General features: G+C 36.7%; 2 pseudogenes; both read right to left on the reverse strand.

Annotated features, from left to right (window-relative positions):
- Positions 1 to 15,508, reverse strand: part of LOC141562027 (histone deacetylase 1 pseudogene) — a 155,546-nt pseudogene extending 140,038 nt beyond the window's left edge.
- Positions 15,509 to 15,541: 33 nt separating this feature from the next.
- Positions 15,542 to 16,751, reverse strand: LOC141562028 (histone deacetylase 1 pseudogene; annotated as a pseudogene).
- Positions 16,752 to 17,037: the final 286 nt, after the last annotated feature.

The following is a 17,037-nucleotide window of genomic DNA, read 5'->3' on the forward strand; positions in this document are numbered from 1 at the left end:
ATGGGGACTGGGTAGCTTTCTCAGAGTTGGGAGAGTCAGATGGGTGAGGATCATTTTTAGGAATTTCCGCAAGCCAGGTGGCCCACTCTTGGCAAAGATCAGAGAGATACAGTTATATAACATCAGGATGACCCTGTGTAAGTCACTTTACCTCCTTTTTCTCATCTGTAAAAATGAGTTGGAAAAAGAAATGGCAAAATATTTAATTATTTTTACCAAGAAAATCCCAAATGGAGTTATGACTGAAAAAAACCTGAAGAACAAAATAACAACAAAATTACTTATGTGTGACAATGAATATATTATTTTACCACTCTGGGTTCCTCATATGAAATATGAAGGAGACTGAACTAAATAATCAATAAATTTCCATCTCAAAATCTTGAGTAAGTAAAAATACATATGCCTTTGCTCTTTTATCCTCCCTTTTCCCCAAGCTCTGGAATATGGGTTTTGTTTTTTTTGTTTTTTTTTTAATCATAGATTCACAGACTTTAGATTTAAAAGGGAACCTATGGACCAGTCCCTTTATTTTAGAAATAAGGATCTTGAAATTGTAAAGAGGAAAGTGATTTGCCAAAAGTTACTTAGCTAGTAAATCATAAAACTAGGATTTAAATTCAATTTTCTCCTGACTTCAAGTTCAGTATGCCTTTTACTTATTCACACAATCTAGTTTTGTTTAACATTTAAGAAATGGGGCAGCTAGGTGGCACAGTGGATAGAGCACCAGCCTTGAATTCAGGAGGACTGGAGTTCAAATTTGGTCTCAGACACTTAACATTTCCTAGATGTGTGACCCTAGGCAGGTCACTAACTCCAACCTCAGAGAAAAAAAAACAAAAAAAAAAAATTTAAGAAACAAACTCAGTAAAGGACGACTTATCTATTATTGTATATACTTATCTATGTACTTTAGAAATTAATTTTATTTTTATTCTGAATTTACCAACATCAAACAGAATGGGTATTTGCATATACATAGTACAATGGAAAAAGAGTTTTTGTATATGAAACTGTAGGTCTCTATTATGTACAGATTGCTCTTCTTTATAAGGATGTAAAAATATAAGCCTGTAATTTTAAAAGCTGTTCTGCTTGTCTGTCATTCCTTCTGTTCTTTCTTCTCCATTTTATTTTTAAAATTTTTTTAAAGGCATCAAAAAATGAAAATTCATCTTCTTGCCTTTACACCTTTTCTCCCTCTCCTCATATTAGAAAATAAGGGGGAAAAATCCCATTACAAACATTTGCTAAGTCCTTTACAATTATTCTCATTTAATCTCATGAGCATCTGGGATATAGGTGCTTTTATTAGCCCCATTTTCCTGTAAAGACAACTGAGGAAGATAGAGATAAAATTGACTTGTCCAGTTTCACATTGCTGCTAAGTATCTGAGGCTGGATTTGAACTCAGATTTTTCTGACCAAAAGACTCTATATATTAAGCCTTTCTAGGTTCCTCTAAAACCATTCATTTCATCATTTCTTATAGCACAATAGTTTAACATTACATTCATATACCTTAGCTTGTTCATCCATTCTTCAATGGATGGGTATTCCTTTTCTAATTCTTTGAAATCATAAAAAGACATCTATAAATATTTTTGTAAGTGTGGTTCCTTTTCCTCTTTCTTTGATGAACATACCTATTAGTGGTATCAGTGGTTCAGATGGTGTGCACAGTTTAATATCTTTTTGGGGCATAGTTCTAAATTGTTTTCTATATTGGCTGTCACAGCTCTACCAACAGCATATTAATGTGCCTATTTTTTTCCATAGCTCCTTCAGCATTTATAATTTTCTTTTCCCCCTAATTTTGCCAATCTGAGTATGAGTTGTTTAAATTTGCATTTCTCTACTTATTATTTAAAGCATTTCTTCATTTGGCTTAGTCTTCTTTCTCTAAAAATTGTTCAAATTTTTTGACCATCTGCAATTTGGGGAGTGGCTCTTACTCTTATAAATTCCCTATACATATTAAAAATGAAATCTTTATGAGACAAACTTCCTGCATTTGCCTATTCTTTCAATTTTAGTTGCATTGATTTTGTTTGTACATATATTTTTAAATTTTATGTAATAATTATCTATTTCATCTTGTAGGACATTCACTTTTTCATGTTTGGTCATAATAATTTCTTCCTTGCTCTTCTGATTTCTTCATGCCATCCTTTATGTCTTAAGTCATATATCCAATTTCGTGGAAAAAGATGTGAAATATTGGTATATATCTAGTATAAGCCAGTTTGCTTTCCAGTTTTCCCAATTTTTTAATAGTGAGTTCTTTTCCCAATAGATGAAATCTTAATAAGATTTTAGGCTATTATGCTAATTTACTTATATGTTGTGTCTCTAATCTGTTCACTAATCAACTCATTTCTTATCAAGTACTAAATTCTATTGATAATTATTGCTTTCTAGTCTGAATACTAGGCCCTTTTCCTTGCCACTTTAAAAAAATTATTTCCATTCTAGATGAATTTTGTTCTTCTAGATGAATTTTGTGGTTTAATTTTTTTTTCCTGACTCTACAAAGCAATTCTTTGGTAGTTTGGGAGGAACTGAATAAGTGAATTAGTTTAAGTAATGTCATTTAAAATACACTGGTGCAGTATACTCACAAGCAATGAATATTTCTCCACTTATATAGATCTATATTTACATAGAATGTTTTATAGTTATGTTTATACAATTATGTATTAGTAAGTAGACTTCCAAGTATTTTACCTTTTTGATAGTTATTTTAAATGAAATTTCTCTATGTTGGATTTGTTAATATTTAGAAATGTTAATAATTTATGTGGATTTATCTCCTGTGACTGCTGAAATTTCTTATTGTTTAGTTTGTTTTTTAGTTGATTCTCTAGGGTTCTCTAAGAATATCATCAAATCATTTGTAAAAAGTCATAATTTTGTTTTTTCTTTGCCTATGCTTGTTCCTTCAACTTCTTTTTTCTTGTTTTAATGCTATAGCTAGCATTTCTAGCATTACTTTGAATAGTAATAGTAATAAAGAACCTATTGTTTTATCCCAAATCTGATTGGAAAGACCTCTAGTTTATTCCCCTCATAGATAATGCTGACTTATTTTTAAAAAAGATATTACTTATATTACAAAGGATCCATTTCCCCTCTATGTTTTCTAGTGTTTGTAACAGGAATGGAGGTTGTATTATGTCTTTTCTCTCTATTAAAAATATTTGAATGACCATCTTTTCTTTCTTTCTGTCTTTCTTTTTCCTCTCTTTACTTCTTCTCCCCCAGGGGAAAAAAAAGAAAACCAAAAAGAAAATTCTTTACATATTGTTTTTTGCCAGTAGAATTAAGGTCACTGAAGATAGGGATGTCTTCATTTTTGTCTTTTTCCTCAATGCTTAGCAGATGGCATTCAATAGATGCTTGTGGAATTATATTGAATAGACTTTTGTGATGTGATCTCTAGCTTTGGAATACAGAGTGGACATAAGAAAAGAGCATGAACTATCCATTGACAGGTGATTCCAACTGCCTCTATCTACTCTCCCTGGTACTAAATTCATCCTTGGGGGGATGGGTGGGGAAGCTAACACACTTGGAATCATAGTTGGCAGAAGGTAGCAGGAGTTCACGGGATCCTGAAGAAGTTGGTTTCTATATAGTTTCTGTACCTTCCACTTCTCAGGATTTTTCAAGTTGTCCATGCCCTATTATGCCTGTCCTCCCTTTCCTCTGGTCCACCTCTTTTCCCCCAGAATCCTAGAGATGTGTCTGGGATCTTCTTGACATGGAAACTATGGGGATGTTTGGGTCACCCAAGTACCTACTGCATTTTGTCTTGTATACAAACTTGTGTTCCATGAGATTCAGGCCATGAGATTTAGGGTTGAGGTTCTATGACACTTGTTCTGGTAAACTCCACTGCTCTGTAGTGAAGGCTGGACTTAGACAAATAGGATTGTATATAGCATGGAAATCTCCAAATCTTCTGCCCATATTCTTGTGATATTTCCTGCCCATTCCATCCATTCTGGCTCTAGACTTTTACTGAGGGATAGTATAATTAGTATCAAATTGAAAAAAGGGGCCTCACAAGATACCATAGAGGGCAAAATTTGGCTATCGTTTCCCAATCTAACAGGAGTCTGTTGAAATTTCAGATTGTGACTCTCATTTAGGAACTTCCTTCCTAGAGTTTTGATGATGTGTCAAGGAAATTCCTTGAAGAAACTATGAAGAATGCTTAGACATTCAGTTGATAGAAGACTCTTTGATCTTCGATGAGGTCATTCAAAATTGCTTCAGTCTAGATCTTTGGCCATTCCACTTTGTTTAGTTCTGATGTTGTGACCCTTTCAGTCATATCCTCTGGTAAGAGAAATCTATGAGGAAAAAAAAGTTAGGGTCTTCTCTATCCTTCCCCATTCCTTCTTCCCTCCTCTCCCCTCCTTCCCCTAAATGTCCAGGAGAAATAGATCTTGGTTTTTGGCCTGTATATTTGTTCTTTTTATGTTTAGGAGACAGGAATGGAATCTGACCTTGTGAGTTTTATAAGTTTGAAATAATTGTAATTCAGGAATTAGAGTCCAGGTTAGGTTTTTATAAGCAGTGTAACATCTATGTCCCAATAAGGAAGGAAGAACCTTTGGGACTGATCTTCCAGAACTAGGCCAGTGAAAGCTGAGAGAATCCATAAAACAGCAGTGCCAAATTTGGACATGAACCAATGTGAATGTCATATAAAGACCAATCCAGGTTTTGAGCTGACTTTTCCTAGAGATTGAAGTGACATAGAAGAGTGTAATCTTCCCTTTCCTCCCAGATGTTGGGGGAGAAGAATTTACCTATTTGTTATTGCAAATCTTGTTCTATATTTTTGAAGTAAATATCCTTTTGTAACAGCTTGTTGTAGTTGTTTCATCATATTCTACTCTTCTCGACTCCATTTGGGGTTTTCTTGATAAAGATGCAGGAGGGATTAACCATTTCCTTCTTTAGTGCATTTTACAGATAGAGAAACAGAGGTAAACAGGGTTAAGTGACTTACCAGCTAATGACTTACCTTTGAACTCCAGTCCTCCTAACTATAAGCCCTGGGCTCCATTCACTTTATCACCTAGCTTCCTTTTGTAAAAGGTAATTGATGCTAAATGGTTAAATGGAACTAAGGCATTTGTCACTGACTCATTGGTGAAATGAAAGGAGCAGAGCTGGTAGGGATTTAAGTTGAATTCAGTAGAGAAGAAGCCTTCACAAACCCTTTAGGATATTCTAAAACCCTGATGGGGAGAAAGAATCGTCTGACTTTGGGAAAGAGAACCAGATCATGAATGTCTCAACAGACATCAGAATTATACTGACTCCCTGGACTTGTTGGGGGTGGGGGGGGGTTTATTGCTACCTCTTTGAAGTGCTTCTTTTGGTTCCATATTTAAAATTATGCCATTGTATGACCAACATAGCCTAATATGCATATACAAACCCAACCCATACTCATTTTGGCCATGAGCTACTAAAATATGTATATTTAATGTACGTATATATTTTATATATGTACATTAAATGTAAAAACAAGCAAACAAAATATATTTTAGTAGCTTGTGATTAAAATGAGTACAGGGTCATCACATATTCAGAAAACAGTATGGTTATAAATGGTTATAAATCAGCATGAAAGGCCTCAGTTAAAGCAAACTACTGGCCTTTTAGAAAAACCCAAATAGTGATATAATTTCCGTGTTCAAGTTTTAAAAAAAAAATTCCCATATTTTAATTAAAATGTATTAAAAAGAAAACAATCTTCCCCATCTGTAGTTTACATTATTTAGTAGCATGATAGGATTGAATATTTGATCATCAATCCTCAGGTAACAGCATTGCTAATGGGCAATTAGATGGGCCATGGATCAAGTCTGGAGTAAGAAAGACCTGAATTCAAATAGGATATTACTTGCAAACTGTGAAAACCTTGGCAAATCACTTACCTATGTCTTTCTCAGTTTTTTCATCTGTTAAATGGAGATATTTCTGAAAATCAAGTGAAACTATTGCAAAGCACTTAGCACATAATAAGCACTATATGAATGTTAACTATTATTAGCTATCTTTATTATCTTCCACAGCCTCTCTCTTTATCATATTCTGTGAATTGCTTTTGTCACAGTCCTTTCTTATTTTCTAGCATAATCCAAGTCTCAGGACCTGAAACTTTCCCCATTTTTTTGTTGCTTTAAGGTCAGGAGTCCATGAATATTGGCTCCCCTTCATGATGCACCAAAGGCTGGCATTATCTATCTCAATATTATAAGAATGTCTCTCCATTGATAATCTGTGTAACCTCTATTTATATCAATAATTGAGAGTGACTTCTTCATTCATTTCAAAACTCTAGAATTCTAGACATTTCTCAAAAACTGAATAAATATGATACTTTGGATAGTGTAATCATTTCTTTAGCTTTTATCAGGACAAATAAAATATAAAAGATTTTGCAAACCTTAAGGCACTTTATAGAATGTTACATATGATTTTTAGCAAAGACATTTACTAAGGTGGCAAGTAGGAATTATTGACAAAACCAATTTTCTCCCTCCTTCCCAAAGCCTGGAGTACATTTTCTCATAAATACATATAATATCCAGAGGAAGAGTGAGTTCAAACTTACAGTCCAAGTGATAGTAAGACATATGTATAGGATATATATGTAGCACCTTCTGATTTTTTCATGGCCTAGAAGTCTTTTCTCTTTTGTAATAGAACTTTCACATAGTTCTGGAACTACTGAAAATCATCCAGATATTTAAAGTCTTCCCTATCTTTTACAATCCCTAATTATGGTGAGCTTGCTTGGTCAGCCAACTTCACCATTCCCTTCCCAATCAAAGGGTTTTATACTTGATAAAAAAGATCTGGTGACCATTTAAAAAAATACATAAAAACATCATCTTGGTGACTATATTAACTGAATAGTAGAATTTATATCTCTCCTCCCTTATATATACATACATAAGTACATTCATCATGATGGGGGTTGAGGTCCCTTTAAGAATCCCCCCCCCCCCCCATGGCTGACCTTTGATTTACAAATCCTGGTCACTGGGCTGTCCCAGCCCCCACTGGATCTGAGCCAACTTGGGATACCACCCACAAGCCCTTTTAAGTATAAAAGAGCCAAACTTGAGCTCTCTCTTTGCAGGAGCCCTGTCCCCCAAACATGGTATCCTTCTGCCATGTAAGGGTTCCTGCCCGCCCAGCAACCACCTCTGGCCCTGGTGTCTTTCTACCTTTAACTTTACTTCTAAATCCCTACAAAAAACCTTTTTATCAATCTAGGTTTTTGGGCCTGTAAATTCCTTTTACAGGGGACTCTGCACCATAACGAGACTATCTTTGCGCCAACTCAAAAGGGGTTCCCCCTTCCTAACTCTCATCATATATACATGTATATATTTATCTACCTGTCTGTCTGTCTGTCTATGTATCTATGTATCTATGTATCTATCTATCTATCAATCTATCAATCTATGGCTGTGTGTGTGTTTGGGTAGGGGAATGGGAATGGGGAGGTAGGTAGAGAGAGAGAGAAAGCGAGAGATAGAGAACAATTAGGTGGCACAGTGGATAGAGTGCTGGCTTGGAGTCAGGAAGACTCCTTCCTGAGTTCAAATTCATTCTCTGACATTTATTAGCTGTGTGACTCTGGGTAAATCACTTTATCTTGTTTGCCTCAATTTCCTCATCTGTCAAATGAGCTAGAGAAGGAAATGGAAAACTACTCCAATATTTTTGCTAAGAAAATCCCAAAAGGAGTCAGGAAGAATCAGACATAGTTAAAAATGATGAATAGTAATAACAACAAAATATCTATTTATATTATCTGCATGCATGTTGTCTGTCCTATTAGACTATGAGCTTCTTGAGGACCAAGGACATTTTTATTTTGTTTTTATAGCCCAAACTTAGCATAGTGCCTAGCAGATAATAGACACTTAATCAATGTTTATTGATTAATTGATTGATTTGTGACCCTGGGCAAGTCACTTAACCTCTCAGGACCCAAAGCTTCTCAAAGATGATAAATTGTAGAGCAGTTGCCAATCAATATTAGTAGATTGAGTTTCCTTTACTAATGAAATCATATGTAGTCCAAAAGAATTTTTTTAAATTTAGGATGACTGCTTTGATGGTCATTTTTAACTTATATGCTTAATTTTACCCATATCAACACTCAAGATCTATTATTTATACCTCTATCTAATGGCTTCAGGAATTGTGCTAGTTTTTCCTTTTGAATATGACTTGTCTTATTGCTGCTGTTCATGTGAACATTAGCCATTCTCCTAATATCTAATATAAGAGCATGCACTTTCTGGTTTGAGGTTTGCATACTATCCCAAGTATCAGCATTTAGAACTTTACTGGGATTTAAAAAAAAATTAGTGTAATCTTTAAAAAATAGGTTTGAGTAGCCATAACTCTGTAATAGTTGCTATCCCCTATGAATAATTTACCAATTAAATTGATTTTAAGGCACGGTACCAATAAATTTGATAAAATCCGAGCACAGCTTTGTTTTTCCTTATCATTCACATTTGTACATTTTATAGTCAATTAAGACTGACAGCGACTATTTAGAATTCAGGTGAATAGCAGCAAAGACTATTTGTCACATGCTGGCCTCCAAACAATAGAGTGACTTTTCACCTGTTTCAGTCACAGGAATGAGGAAGGAGAGCTAGCACCCTCACTAAATAACACAGTTTATGACCTCCCAGGCAGAAAAGAAGAAAAGATGCAGCCATTCTTAGAACTAATGGGACAAAGTAAGGAGGAGTTGATCTATAGAAAAGACACTGTGAGGGGAGGAGAAATGAAAGGGTGGTATCCTCATGGATCAAAACTACATTGTGGAGGCCATGAAATTCAGTCACATAAAGAAGGGTTGACAGGGAAATATTTTACATTTAAAAAAAAAATCAAAGAATGAAAGGAGAAAAAAAAGTATGGACTTAAAAAGTGTGGATGGAAGTAAAGAAAAATAAAAAAAATTATCTGACCACAAATACCTGTAACCAGGTTCCTGCCAAATGTTGTGTGCCTATCCTCTGTTCAGATAGCAACTGCAGCATACTGGTGCAATAGGAACTGTGTCTCGAAGATCTTTGGGGAGTGGGGGTGGACCTGGGTTGGAAAAACTCCAAATCTTACCCCTCCCAGCCTTTGGGAGCATCCCCACCCTCCTACTTCATTCCCTAGGGAAACTCCCACAATATTCCCCACCTGCAATTCATTTGGAGATCTTGGCCTGGGGCATAATTACCTCCCATTATTGATTAGTCCCTCAATTCATCTGGAGATTGCTCCCTAACCCCAGGCCATAGAAGGCTAAATAAAAATCAAGGCTGTGTATCCAAACCTTTGCTAATTCCTAATCAGGATTTGGCCCACAGAGGGAACTTCTCCATATAATAAACCCATTTTGCCAAAAACCTTTCTTGGAGATTGGGACAGCGAATTCTTTCCCTGGCCTGGGAACCCCATCGCTGTTAGAGTATCCCTCACCCCCTCAAAAATACTATGTACAGTTTAAAGAACTTCATGAGCATCCTAAGGAAAAAAAAATTACTTCTTGCTAGGAATGACTTCAACATGATTAAGTACAATTACAGTTATCCCTTCTACATGAGTGGTTCAGGGATGTAAAATTCCCAAGATCTGGAAAATCCATGCAAAAATTTTTGGCCCTCCATTCATACTAGAGAAGAAATCTGAAATTATTATAGTATTAAAAGATAAAATATGTTGATATTTTATACTACTATATATGTATTTTATGCATTTCTGAGTTTCTAAACTTTTTCAGTGTAATCTGTCTTCTATAAAAATCCCTCAAAATTCCCATTTAATTTCTTATGCCATTCTTGGATATATCAAAACCAAAACTGCAATGAGGAAAGTTGCAATGTGGAAGGGACTTTTCCCTGGAAATTTGTTTGGATTCTAGGGTCTTTTTACCTTGGGCCTATGAACTTGTTTTTAAAAATATATATATTAATAATTTTGTTGTTGTTATTCAGTCAGTGGTTTGTCCTTTCTGTTTATAGCTCATTTTGCAGAAGAGAAACTGAGGCAAACAGGATTAAGTGACTTGCCCAGGGTCATATATCTAGAACTTGAGGGCTTCCAAGCTCAGTATTTTATCCACTATACCACCTTTTTTGAATTGTTCCAGTAATGTCTGACTTTCTGTGGCCTAATTTGCTATAGTTTCTTGATAAAGATACTGGAGTGGTTTTCCATTTCTATGTCCAGCTCATTTTACAGAGAGGAAATTGAGGCAAACAGGATTAAATGACTTGCCCAGAGTCACACAGCAAGTATCAGATCTGAAATCAGATTTGAACTCAAGAAGATGAGTCTGACTTCAGATTGATGTTTTCTCCACTCCTCTCCCACTGTACCACCTAGCTGCCCATTAATAACTATTTTAATTCAATTAATTCTGCAATTTTAATTTTTTGCATACTTTATTTCATTCATTTAAAAACATTATTTTAGGAATAGGTCCATAGACTCACCAGACAGCCAAATAGGTGCTTGAGATAAACAATCAAAAAAAAAAAGTTTAAAAAAAAAAAAAGGTTAGGTGATTTGAGAACAAACAGCAAGACAACCATTATCTTCCATTTCAGAGAAAGGTTTGGATGCAGTAAACTGCTTTAGGTCTCTTTCTTCCCTTATTGGGGGAGAGAAAGAACAACAATTTCCTTTTAAAATGTTCAGTTGCTATTGGTACCAAGAAAATAGTGAGTGATATTTCCTGTCAGCTTCTCCCTGTTTGGGTATTTGGTTTCCCTTGTGCATCCCCTACGTTTGGCCTCCCTTTGTCCTTTTCTCTTGGTGTCTTGTCTTCTGCAATAGTCTAGTCATTATTGCAGGAGATTTATTTTTAGAGTCAAGGCCACAGAGTTGCAGATTCGGCAAGGACTAAAACAAATCGACAAACTGAAAGAGTGTTTGTCTTTGAAGCGGTGTGAATAAGGGGCCTGCATGCAGGATCCTGTCAATAAGCTCTTATCTTTTTTTTTTCTGAGTAACCCACGTGGGCTGGCTGAGGTTTTTTTTTTTTTTTTTCTTTTTTTCTTTTAAGATCAGAAAGTAGGTTGAAATCCAGGGGTAGATCAGAAATTTATAATTTATAATCTTTCTTTTGGAGATCTCTCTCTAGTCTCCTACTTCTTGGGAAGTAAAAGTAGAAACATTGTCATCCAGACCAGAGATTTTCAAATTTTTTAAAGTCACAGATTTAAAATAGTCTTATTAAAGAATTTTAAAAAAACTTTCCCTAAACCTTGATCAAAGTGTTGGTTCTGAGGATATGTATCTATAAAACCAATATAAAGTAAAAATATATGTATATTTATATCAAATGATCTATGTTAGAGAATTTGAAGTGATGATGATGACAATGAAGAAGAAGATGATGGTGGTGACTATTTAGTAGGAGCCTTCCTTTTGCTCTCCTCCCAACTCAAGAGCATGCTTAGTTCTCATTCTTGTTCTAGGTGACTATGTGGAAACTTGTGTGATCCATTTGTGATTTGTTGCTGAGAAGGTTGAACTGTTTGGTGACAAAGAGCCCATTCAGACTCATGATGACTGTGTCCAGCTCATGGAGGGGGATAGGTTTGGCCATTGGATATCTTTGCCTCTTTTATCTTTATAGAGTGAGTGATGAGCTGCACTATTACAATGGATGGATCAGTTTTGGAAGTAACTGGGGTTTTAAAGATTTTCTAATGTGATAATACCAGTGTCCATCAAAAGGGTGGAAGCTGACAGTAAGGAAGTTTCTGCATCTACATCAGGGCACCGACAGCAAAACTGGCTCGAGCCCACCATTTTACCAGTAGACAGGTACTGGGAGTGGTTTGGACAATGCAGTCCTGAAGTGAAATGTAATTGCCTAATTAAAGTACTTTTTGATGAGGTCAGCCTTCTAGCAGATTAGATCAGTAGTTAAAATAAGTCAAGTTCTGTTAATGAATGCTTTTGAGTGTCCCATGTTAAACATTCCTTTTATGTTTGGGAATAAATTACCATCTCCATACCTGATTCATATATTAAGAACATTTTTTCACTCCTCTCCTCATCTCTGGGAGACTTTAGATGTGAACTATAAGTAAAATAGTCCCCAGTGGTTGCCAGGGTGAGAGACTTAATAAGTTGCCAAGGGTGAGAACAGGGAGTTTAACCTTTCTCATTAAAGGCAGGCTAGCCAGGACTGAACCTGGCTCACCTCCATGCTTGAGGACAGAATAGGGAGTCACAATCCCTTTAGCCTCTGCGATAACCCAGCTGTGTTTTTTTTGTTTTTGTTTTTGTTTTTGTTTTTGTTTTTTTTTTAGTAAGAATAGTAACAATACATTTTAAGGTAGTTAGGTTGGGAAGGAAAGAAAAAACACCTTTTGGGATTTATGTAAGTCAACATGGAGAAGCAGCATAGGGGTAGGGGGCTGATAGACCTATCTTTGGAGTCAGGGAGACCTGATTGCAAATGTTCTCTCCTTCCCAGCTGTATGTCCATCAGCAAGCCACTTAATTCTTGGTGTCTCTAGGTAACTTTCTTAGATAAGAGTAACAAACAGAGAGAAATGCTCCTTTCTCTCCCTCCTCCTCCTCTCCAATTTCCCCTCCAGTCCACTTGTCTCTGGTACAGATGCAGGTTGATTGTCTCCACACAGATGCTTCCTGCCTCAAATGCTGCTTCTGCTCCTTGAACTGTTTCCAAGGCTTGGCAAGCTTAGCTTTTTAAAAGCCTCCAGGGACTTGGCCAATCATCAGCTAGCCAATGCCACACTTCTCTGTCCATTTAATCAGAGAAACTTTTTTATACTTAGTAAAGGGATAGGAATAGACACTTCATCAGCATCTTGTCGTTCAGTCATGTCCAACTGTTTGTGACCCCATTTGGGGTTTTCTTGGCCAAAGACACTGGAGTGGTTTGCCATTTCCTTCTCCAGCTCCTTTTATAGTTGGAAAAACTGAGGCAAGTAGAGAAGTGATTTGGTAGGAGCATACAACTAGTTAAATATCTGAGGCTGGATTTGAATTTGGGAAGATGCATCTTCCTGTTCCAAGCCTGTGGCTCTCTCTTACCCACTGTGCCATCTGGCTGTCCTTGCATCAGCACCTACTATCTCTTTACTTCTATCTGCTTTTTTCTTTCTATGACTATATTTATTGAGCTGGAGCAATGGGAAAAGGACCAAATTGCTCTCTGTTTACTACAAACTTAACTCATTCTCCCTTGTGTCCTTGCATATAGTAGGTGGTTAATATTTGTTGAACTGAACTTATGTGTTTGTCTTTCTCTCCTTTGGAATAAGGTCCACATTGAATCTATCGTACATAGCACAATGTCTTGTACATAACAGATATTATAAGTGTTTATTGAGTTGCATTCATTGTTAAGTTCAGTGATTTGTACTCACATGCATGCCCAGTGGACACTAGTAGGTGCCTATCCCAGAGTAAAAGGGAAATGACCATCGGTTTATAAACTGTAAAAGAGCTCAGTCTGCTGAGGTGAAGGAGAACATGGTGGTCCTGAAAAAGAGAGAGAGAGAGAGACAGAGAGACAGAGACAGACAGAGAGAGAGAGACAGAGACAGAGAGAGAGACAAAGAGAGACAGAGACACACACACACACACACAGAAAGAGAGAGAGAGACAGAGACAGACAGAGAGAGAGAGACAGAGACAGAGAGAGAGACAAAGAGAGACAGACAGACAGACACACACACACACACACAGAAAGAGAGAGAGAGACAGAGACAGACAGAGAGAGAGAGACAGAGACAGAGAGAGAGACAAAGAGAGACAGACAGACACACACACACACACACACAGAAAGAGAGAGAGAGAGAGAGAGAGAGAGAGAGAGACAGAGAGACAGAGAGACAGAGAGACAGAGACAGAGAGAGAAGGAGAGAGGTAAAACAATAACAACTATTGGAACAAGGCATAGCACCTCCCATTTCTGAGCATCTCTGAATCTAAGAACAGGGAGGGTTATTCCTCTCCAGGACTTATTAAAGTCTAGTCTGGTGGCTTAGTACCTCTCTTTCCACAGGAACCATTTGAGGAAGATGGGCAGACAGCACACATGCGCGGGCGTGCACACGCACACACACACACACACACACACACACACACACCCCACTTATCATTCTTGCAAAAATTTTACTGAATTTCAAATTTTAAATGATGGAACAAAAAGACCCACAGAGAGAGAAGAAAGGGGAATTTGGGAGACAGACTGTCCAATCCTCCTGCCCTATGTAAGCTGACCTAATCCATTAGGTCAGTGTGTCCTGAAATAACCCACCAAGAAAAAAACTGTTCCCAGCTCTTGAAAACAAAGAGAGAAAATTAGGCAGGAGGGTGAGTTTGAAATTAAGTATAAGGAGGGGAGAAATGGATTTACCTGTTCAGGGTTCAGGTGTACTGAAGGCAAGGGGTATTGGCTCAAGCAGCCAACAGTAGAACTCTTAGTCTCTATGTTATAGAGTGTGTTCTATTATATATGTATATATATATATATATATATATATATATATATATATATATATATATATATATATATACATACACACATATAAATATATAGAGAGACATATAGAACATATAGACTCTAAGTGTGTGTGGGAGAAAGAAACAGGGAAGTGGGCAGCTAGTTCTAAGAAACTTACTTGCTTTGGTAGTCTTCTTCACTACTTCAGGTTTCTTCTCCTTTGCCTTCTCTTGTTTGCTTTTTTTTTTTTTCATCCTCTGGATCTTGGTTTTTCTCCTTGAAGTTGGATGAGTCCTTTCCACCACTCTCCCCATTTTCATTGAAGTCTGAAAAGTACTTCTTGCAGACAATTCTCTTGTCTGAAGAATACATGGAAATTCATTTCTCAGAATCTTCCTCCTCTTCTTCTCCATTGTCCCCCTGCATTCCATCCTCAGAATAGGCTGCCTTTGGACACTAGGGGCATGTGACAATATCCATAGGTTCTTAAAAAGTCTCTGATGCAATACTCATGGGAATTTTGGTTTGTCATATTATATGAGTTGAGATGAAATTTGAAATATGGTCCAAAGAATTCAAAGCAGTCATTATAGGGATCCCTACAATGGGGATCTCTGTATCCAAGATCTTGGCTATCTCCTATGATAAGCACCTTGACTTAATTGAAGATGGTGTGAAGATGGGTCACCCCCCTCCTAGCATCTGCATGGATAGATTGAAGTGGTTGAAAAACTCCACACCCTCAACATGGCAAATGGTTATAATGTTGAAACAGTCTAATTGGGTATCCAAATAGACCACACTGCAAGACTCTTGCACTGGTCTGCAAAGACAGCTGTATTAGGTCAAGTAATCCCTCTTAATATGGCTTCCCCCAGACCCAGCTGTTAACAGCTACTGAATCTAGTTGCTTAATATTTAGTGGTTCTTCCAACCTTTCAGATCTTACAACATAGTAATTTGGTTCATTGAATCTCTGATACTCATTCACCTAACAGGAAAGAATGTCTGTAATTGAAACATAACAAAGGACTGCATTATCTTGGGCATCTATACCTTAAAGATGATCTCCTAAGATTTGCCATTAATCCCATCTCCAAGCAGGTAGTTGACAGTGTAGTCTTTGCCTTTGCCAACCCCAATGTCTAGTAGGTCCTGGGGAAGTATTTTTTTTTTGACTTGATCTGTGGTGTAGAAAACCTCTTCTACACCATCTCCATGGTGAATATCAAAATCAATATATAGTCCTCTCTGCTGGTACTTTAACAATTTTAGGATGTCCAGTGCAATATCATTGATAAGACAAAAGCCAGAAGCTTTGGACTTCTTAGTATGGTGTGGGTCCTCAGCCTAGTTCATAATAGCATAAATAACAATAATTGCCACAGATCCATTGCTGGAGAGCTGATAGAACTCAAATAAACGATCAGTCATTGGGCAGCCTTCACCAACATGAAATCTCTTCACCAGCTTGTTGTTGTATTTTGACATGTCATCCGGGAATATGGATCACAAAAAACTTATTGTGTCACCACTGTGGGTCTTGCTCACGTCATCAACATTGGCTTTGTGGGGATGACAGATTTCTATCTTCTGGAAGAATCTTCAGTTTAGCAGGTTGTGAATCATTGCAGTTTGATGATACTTCATTGGGTGGCCCTGCCCATAGTAGTGATTTTTGACATTCCCATTTTTTTGTAATAACAGACTCTCTGTTTTGTGCCCTGAGTGAGCCTCATATCCACACATCTGTGCATATACCATTGACCAGTTCATAATTCTCCAATTTTGTATAACCAATTAATATTAGCATTTGCAAAGAGATATTTACTGAGAAAAATACAATAAAAACCAAAGTAAAACAACCTCCCAAACCACATTCCATCATCTTGGTCGTTGGGTAGAGAACATTCTCTACCAGGTTCACTTCTGGGGGTGACCCAACTGATAGCTCAATCAATCCCTTGCTTGTAGGATACATTGTCTCTCAAATATTGTATTGATTCACTCCTGGACTGGATCAAGCTGATTCTTCCTTAGTACTGGTTTCTTACTAGGTTCAGTTATTGCAGCTACTAGATCCAGTTACTGAAGATAGTTTTGTTAGTTCTCCCAACTTTGCAGATTTTACCAAATCTTAACACATTTCATTTAATCTCTGATACTTTCACCTCACATCAGGAAAAAATCCATGTAATGAGACTAGAAGAAACAGAAAAAAAACCGTGTTCATGACTGTATGGTGGTCAGTGGGGGAGATAAGATAGTCAGTAGGTTACTCATGCTATTGCCACTTCTGCTGCCATTGCTACCCTCTCCCTTCACTTAGAAGCTTACAGAAATTCTTATATAAAGTTCTCTGTAGCCTTTTGTATGCATACTCAGTTACATTTTAGCTCAATAGCTGATTAAAAAGGTTTTTCATCACTAAACAATAAACCAAATGGAAACAGAGAATATCTGCATGTTCTTTGACTTAGAGT

Source organism: Sminthopsis crassicaudata, chromosome 3 (genome assembly GCF_048593235.1).
Source record: "Sminthopsis crassicaudata isolate SCR6 chromosome 3, ASM4859323v1, whole genome shotgun sequence".
Taxonomy (NCBI): Eukaryota; Metazoa; Chordata; class Mammalia; order Dasyuromorphia; family Dasyuridae; genus Sminthopsis; species Sminthopsis crassicaudata.